Raw genomic sequence first — 8,226 nt, forward strand, 5'->3', positions numbered from 1 at the left:
CTCTCAAGCCAGGCACTGCTCAGCCTGCATTGGTGCCTGGGATTGCCCCAAACCAGGGACATCTGTGTCTGTACCTGTCTGGATGGACCTCAGGCAGCACAGTGTCTCAACTGAACATGCAATCTGTATGGGTGGACACAGCCTTGACTTGCAGGTCACACTCATCCTCATCTTTTTCTTTGGCTCATTTGTCAGCTGGTCCATTGTGTTTTATCTGAGTCCTTCTCTGCTTTTGCCTGGGTTTTCAAGCTTGCAAAGATTAAAGCAGATTTCTTTTTAGTGTTGTGGCTCAAGCTCCACTGTAGCCTTATTTTAGAGGTTACAGAATGTCAGGGGCTGGAAGGGACCTCCAAAGCTCATCCAATCCACCCCCCTGCCAGAGCAGGAGCACCTAGAGCAGATCACACAGAAACACACCCAGGCAGCTCTGGATTATCTCCAGAGAGGGAAACTCCACAGCCCCCCTGGGCAGCCTGTGCCAGGCTTCTGTCACCCTCACAGAGAAAACATTTTCCTCCTGTTCCCATGGAACTTCCTATGCCTCAGCTCCCACCCATTGCCCTTGTGCTGTCATTGGGCATCACCCAGCAGAGCCTGGCTCCAGCCTCTTGGCACTCATCTTTACATCTTTCTAACCATTCCTGGGGTCCCCCCTCAAGCTCTTCCTCTCCAAACCAAAGAGCCCCAGCAATGGAAGCATCAGCAATGGAAGCTGGAGTTTGTTATGAAATTCTAATGTAGGATTTTCATTATGGGCTGCTGCTAGCACCCAGGCAAGAACCATCTCTGGGGCACAAGCAGAAGGGATTGATCTCCTCTGGAGGAAATTATGTCCACACAGAGACTGGGAGAGGGCATACAGTGTTTGACCATCATAATTCTGCTGGGTTTGTGACAGAATCATAGAATCAAGCAGGTTGGAAGAGACCTCCAAGCTCATCCAGTCCAACCTCGCAGCCAGCCCTGTCCAATCAACCAGACCATGGCACTAAGTGCCCCATCTGGTCTGGAACAGCTTGCCCAGGGAGGTGGTTGATTCTCCAGCCCGTTTAAGGCGAGGGTGGACAGGGCTGTGAGCAAGCTGATCTAGCTGAGGATGCCCCTGGTGAGTGCAGAGGGGCTTGGGCTGGGTGAGCTTTGGAGCTGCCCTCCATCCCAGCCCATTCTGAGGTTCTGTGATTGCTGCGGCAGGTCTCAGCGCAGCCACTGCTGACTCAGGCTCTCAGGTGCGGATGTGCAGCACTCCCAGCCCCCCCAGCAGCAACACTTCTGTGGCACAGTGAGTAGCACATTTCCTCTGACAGTAACACTTTTGCTGATCTATCTGGCACTTCATCAAGCTGCATTTTTTTTCCTGACCATCACTTGGTCGTGTGGCAGAATTCCTGTGCTATTTGAGCATCCGATGCTATGCAGACTTTGGTTGGAAAGGACTTCTGAGATCATTGAGTCCAACCTGTCACCTACCACCTTCTAACTGACTGACCCATGGCACTGAGTGCCTGAGCCAGCCTCCTTTTAAGCACCTCCAGAGATGGTGACTCCTCCACCTCCCCAGGCAGCCCATTCCACTGACAATCACTCTTGCTGTCAAGAACTTCTTCCTAACATCCAGCCTGAACCTGCCCTGATGCTGAATCTGTCCCTGGTTGTTTGGCAGCAGAGCCCAACCCCACCTGGCTGCAGCCTCCTTTCAGGTGGTTATAGACAGCAATGAAGTCTGCCCTGAGCCTCCTCTTCTTCAGGCTAACCAACCCTCTCTGGCTCAGCCTCTCCTCACAGGGCTTGTGGTCCTGTGGTGCTGCCTGCACAGACAACTGCTGCCAGGACCAGCAAAGCATGGCCAAAGGTTGTAGTAAGACTTCCCAACCAGAGCCATCGTTTACCTGCTGCAGGCAGGAGCAAAGGGCTTTTAAACCACCTCATTGCAGGCAGCCTTGCAGCCCTGAAGGCACTGCTGCTGAGCTGTCCAGCAGGTTGCTATGTCTCCTAACTCCAGGCTGTAAAAGCAGGCGTGCACTGTGAGGCTGTGTCACTTCGTGCAGTGACCTACATCCACCCAAACAATGTCTTGCAAGCAGGCACATCAGGTGAACTGAAACTTCCTGTGCTTCCTGTTAGTGTGGTGTGGTTGCACAGCAGTGACTCAGTGCCATGGCAAAGTGGAATTACTGACTTAGTGCAGCTCAGAGAAAACCACTCTAGCCAGGAAGAGGATTTTGCAAGCTGGGTTATCATCTAAAATTCACTGTGACAGTTGCTCATGGTGCAAAATAGGTCCAGCACTATGCACCTTGATTTATCAACAGTTTGGCCATCTAATGAATGCACAGCATCTCGAGGACCATAGAATCACAGAGGGTCAGGGGCTGGAAGGGGCCTGGGAAGATCATCTGCTCCAGCCTTCCTGCCAGAGCAGAAGCACCTGGAGCAGACCACACAGCAACACATCCAGGCAGCTCTGGAATATCTCCAGACTCCACAACCTCCCTGGGCAGCCTGTGCCAGGGTTCTGTCACCCTCACAGGGGAAAAAAAATCCTCCTCAGGTTCACATGGAACCTCCTATGCCTCAGCTTCCACACTTTGCCCTTTGTCCTGGCACTGGGCATCACCCAGCAGAGCCTGGCTCCAGCCTCCTGGCACTCACACCTTACATCTTTCTAACCATTGATGAGGTCCCCCCCCAGGCTGCTGCTCTCCCAGCAGCACAGCCCCAGCCCCCTCAGGCTCTCCTGCAGCCACTGTTACAAGAGGGATAAAGCTGTGCTGGAAGGTGTCCAGAGAAGGGCCACGAGGATGATCAGAGGGCTGGAGCTGCTCTGCTGTGAGGAGAGACTGAGGCAGTTTGGGCTGTTCAGTCTGGAGAGGAGAAGGCTCCCAGTGGACCTTCCAGGATCTGAAGGAGGCTACAAGAAAGCTGAGGAGGGCTTTTTAGGATGTCAGGGAGTGACAGGACTGGGGGCAATGGAACAAAGCTGGAAATGGGGAGATTCAGACTGAACGTTAGGAAGAAGTTCTTCAGCATGAGGGTGGTGAGTGCCTGGAACAGGTTGCCCAGGGAGGTGGTGGAAGCCTCATCCCTGGAAGTTTTTTAAGGCCAGGCTGGCTGAGGCTCTGGCCAGGCTGCTCTAGTGTGAGGTGTCCCTGCCCAAGGCAAGGATATTGGAACTGGCTGATCCCTGAGGTCCCTTCCAACCCTCACTGAATCTCTGATTCTATCATCTCGCACAGCTCTTAGTCCTCCACCCTAACCATGCACCACCAAGCAACATCCCTCAGTGTCTCAGAACTTCTGCCACGAGCAGCACAGCCAACAGGACAAGTTCAAACCTGCTAGGCAAGGCCCAGCTGCTCCATGGGCTCCTCCAGAACCCCCCCTGTGAAACAGGCACCTCGGTGAGGTCAGCTCAGATGGGACACAGGTGAGCCGCAGCAAGTAGCACAGCATCAGTAAGCTCACCCACATGTTGAACAGGAATCTCCAGATGTCTGCCTTCCAAATATTAAACTCAGGAGCTTTCTGGTTAGCTACCATCCACTATCCTCTCTCCAGCTTTTGCTTGTCTGCTTTCAGTACCACCACAGCTACGTGAGCAACACTTTCCCACTGCGTTTTGACGCAGAGAATTGACTGCACCCCAAAGAGTTAACCGCAGGCTGACCTCCCTCCCCCCCCCACTCCTTTTCCTAAGGCTCCTGTCTGCAGAGGTTTGAACAAGTGCTGGAATCAGGACGTTAATTTAGGTCACTTCACATCAAAATGACTGTTTGGCTTGTTTTCTTCACCACCTCTCTGCGTGCATCTGGGTAACGGAACAACTCTTGCTGGAGGCTACGTTCAAAATTGGTCACCCAGACAGAGCACAGCAAAACTTCCACTTGCATCAGACAGCCTTTACCAGATGTCAAGAACTGCTCTGATACCAGGACAGGAGCTGCCAGCTCAGCCTGGCAGGAAGGGGCAGATGTAATGAAGCAATGATGGAAAGAAGCACAAATGAAATCGTTCTCAGAAGCTTCTTTGCCCAGTCCTCAGGTACTGCAAATTTGCTCATCGGTACAGACAGCATTTGGAAACTCCTTTCTCCCCTGCTGCTGTCTGCCAGAAAGTGATGACATCAAGAATGAGATAAGGAAACCATCTGACCACCTGGACTAGAATTTTTGAGTGTGCTGGTGGCTGGTAAGTCACTTCACTTCCTCTCATCTTTCTGCTGTGCTGCCTTTCAGGCTGTGCCACTTAGGTCCAGAGCAAACTTAGGCTACCTGCAAGGCATGGACATGAGGAGGAAGTGCTTCACCATAACAGTGGTGAGAGCCTGCAATGGGCTGCCCAGGAAGGTGGTTGAGGCCTCATCCCTGGAGATCATAGAATCATATAATCAAGCAGGTTAGAAGAGACCTCCAAGATCAGCCAGTCCAACCTAGCACCCAGCCCTAAACAATCAACCAGACCATGGCACTAAGTGCCTCACCCAGGCTTAGCTTCAACATCTCCAGGGACAGTGACTCCACACTTCCCTGGGCAGCCCATCCCAATGCCAATCACTCTCTCTGTAAAGAACTTCCTCCTAACATCCAGCCTGAACCTCCCTTAACACAACTTGAGACTGTGTCCCCTTCTTCTGTTGCTGGCTGCCTGGGAGAAGAGACCAACCCCACCTGGCTACAACCTCCCTTCAGGATGTTTAAGGCCAGGCTGGATGAGGCTGTGGCCAGCCTGCTCTAGGGTAGGGTGTCCCTGGCCATGGTAGGGGGGTTGGAACTAGATGATCCTTGTGGTCCCTTCCAACCCTGACTGATTCAATGACTGGAGAAGACAAACCTGTGTGCAGGAGGTTGCTACTACATAGTAATCTACATGAGCAATACAGAGGACACATGGATCTATTAGTTGTTACAGGCTGAAAACCCCTCTACAACAATGTGCTCAGAATGACCAGGAAAGCTGTGGGCAGCCTTGGGATATAATGGCCCAAATATGTGCCTTCTTGTCTGCACCTGCCTTAAAACCAACCTAGCTCTGGTGACTAAAGAATCATAGAATGGGCTGGGCTGGAAGGGACCTCCAGAGGCCATCCAGTCCAACCCCCTCTGCACTCAGCAGGGACATCCTCAACTAGATCAGGTTGCCCACAGCTCTGTTCCAGTCTCACCTTCAATATCTTCTGGGATGGGACCCAACCACCTCCTTGGGCAACCTGTTCCAGTGTTCCACCACCCTCATGCTGCAGAATCTGTTCCTAACATCCAATCTCAGTCTGCTCTGCTCTAGTTTGAAGCCATTGCCCTTGTCCTGTCCCTGCAGCCCTTTGCAAACAGTCTCTCTGCAGCCTTCCTGTAGTCCCCTTCAGGTACTGGCAAGCTGCTGTGAGGTGTCCCCAGAGCCTCCTCTTCTCCAGGCTGCACACCCCCAGCTCCTTCAGCCTGGCTTTGTAGCAGAGCTGCTCCAACCCTCTGATCATTGTGTTCCTCCCCTGGACCTGCTCCATCAGCTCCATGTCCTTCCTGTACTGAGGCCTCCAGACCTCCAGAATGCTGACAGTGTACATTAGTGATGTTAACAGCATTGATGACTTCAGTTTCAGAACTCACCTCAGCAAGCATTAACATTTGAAAGTAGCAACAAAATATTATTGCAGAAGTAATGCATTTGAGCAGCTTTTATCTGGATAGGATTATCCACAACCCCAAGTGCTCTCCCAAACTTCCCTGCAGAGCTAAAAAGCCTCAGCTGAATCCTCTCACACTGTTCCACCAAGGGTTGCAGGGGTTATTTCAGCAGTTTAAGCAGGTGTCAGGGAAGACACTGGGAATTGAGACTCTGGAAAGAAATTAAATGCCAGAGCCACAAAAGGAAGAAGTAGCCAAGTACTGCTTTGGTGCTGCTTGTGAGCAATGGCCTAAATCCTCCTAACTCTCTTCACACAATTGTCAGGGTTGGAAGGGACCTCAAGGATCAGCCAGTTCCAACCCCCCTGCCTTGGGCAGAGACACCTCACACTAGATCAGGTTGCTCAGAGCCACATCCAGCCTGGCTCAAAAATCTACAAGGTTGAGGCTCCCACCAGCTCCTTGGGCAACCTGGTCCAGGCTCTCACCACCCTCATGCTGAAGAACTTCTTCCTAACATCCGATCTGTAGCTCCCCTCCTCTAGCTTGGCTCCATTCCCCCCAGCCCTATCACTGCCTGACAGCCTAAAAAGTCCCTCCCCAGCTTTCTTGAAGCCCCCTTCAGACACTGGAAGGCCACAGTAAGGTCTGCTTGGAGCCTTCTCTTCACCAGACTGAACAACCCTAACTCTTTCAGCCTGTCCTCACAGCAGAGCAGCTCCAGCCCTCTGCTCATCCTCATGGCCCTTCTCTGGACTCAACAAGCTCCCAAAGCTGTTTATCCACTGGCTGCATCTCCTGTTGGCAGCTCCTTGGTGCCTCCACCTCAAGGCTTCCAAGACTTCCTTGAGAGCAAACAATACACACTGCCTGTACAGCAGGCACTTACCCTTATTAACAAAAGCTGCACTTTTGAACCTTTCTTCCAGCTTCAGCTTGCTGGAAAACACAACAGGAAACATATTTGAAGGTTGGTCTGAACGTTCAGCTAAACAAACCAGAAAAGCCTTCTTCAAGTAGAGAACAACAATAGCAGAAAGCAGGCATTAAGAATCCGATGTTTGCCTTAGGGATTACTGAAGGGCATCTTAAAGAAGCCCTGCACTGGCATGGCTCAAGAGGCATTTTGACTACATTGAGCATCTCTATGGAGAGAGACTGAGAGCCCTGGGGCTGTTTAGTCTGCAGAAGAGAAGGCTGAGAGGGGATCTGAGCAATGCCCATAAATATCTGAGGGGTGGGGGTCAAGTGGAGGGGGCCAAGCTCTTTTGGGTGGTGCACAGCAATAAGCCAAGCAGCAATGGATGCAAACTGGAACAGAGAAGGTTTCAGCTCCACATGAGGAGAAACTTTCCAGTGAGGCTGCCAGAGCCCTGGCACAAGATGCCCAGAGAGGTTGTGGAGTATTCTCTGGAGACTTTCCAAACCCTACTTGGATGCATTCCTGTGTGGACTGGGTTGTTTAGCCTGGAGGATGCTCAGGGGTGACCTCATTCCTGTCAACAACTACCTGAAGGGAGGCTGTAGCCAGGTGGGGTTGGGCTCTCCTGCCAGGCAACCAGCAACAGAACAAGGGCACACAGTCTCAAGCTGTGGCAGGGGAAGTCTAGGCTGGATGTTAGGAGGAAGTTCTTCAGAGAGTGATTGGCATTGGAATGGGCTGCCCAGGGAGGTGGTGGAGTCACCATCCCTGGAGGTGTTCAAGCAAAGCCTGGATGAGGCACTTGGTGCCATGGTCTGGTTGACTGGCTAGGGCTGGGTGCTAGGTTGGCCTGGATGAGCTTAGAGGTCTCTTCCAACCTGGTTGATTCTATGATTCTATGACTATCCTAGGGGGTCCTGCTTTGGCAGGGAGGTTGGACTGGGTGGTCTCTGGAGGTCTCTTCCAACCTCTAACACTCTGTGATTCTGATTACCCTTAAATACTTCTGCTCAAACCTCAATCAGCATTTGAGGCAGAAGTTAAAACTTGTTCAGAAGGGAAATAATGCCATGATGAAGTGTGGAACACTAGGGGCTTCCATTCTCATCTCTAGGTTGGGTTTGTACCCCCATGCAATAAATACATCTCTGTCTTCATTGTGCCTCTTGTGTCCCTGGCAGAAATCAATGCACAGATACCATGCAGCACACACCGAAACTCACCCTCACAGAATGGCAGAGGTTGCTAGGGCAGTGGATGGAAACTGCAGCATAGGAAAGTCCATCTCAGCATGAGGAAGAAACTTCTTGAGTGTAAGGGTGAGAGAGCCCTGGCACAGGCTGCCCAGAGAGGTTGTGGAGTCTACTTCTCTGGAGCCTTTCCAGCCCTGTCTGGATGTGCTCCTGTGTGACCTGTGCTGGATTCTGTGGTGCTGCTGTGTCAGGACAGATGGACTGGAAGATCTCCAGAGGTCCCTTCCAGCCCCTACCATCCTGTGATCCTGTGATCCCTTGATCCTGTGATGATCTGCAATCCTGTTTCACAGTTCTGTTCCCAATTACACCAGTTTTAAACACATCAAGGGGGTCCTGCTGATGGCTGTGACTGAAAAGTTTATTTGGTATCCACTTTGGCTCAATGCAGTCCATGCTTTCTTCTAAGCAGCCACTGGTTGTACTATCAGGGTGT

This window comes from Pogoniulus pusillus, chromosome 27 (assembly GCF_015220805.1).
Source record: "Pogoniulus pusillus isolate bPogPus1 chromosome 27, bPogPus1.pri, whole genome shotgun sequence".
In the NCBI taxonomy this organism is placed as follows: Eukaryota; Metazoa; Chordata; class Aves; order Piciformes; family Lybiidae; genus Pogoniulus; species Pogoniulus pusillus.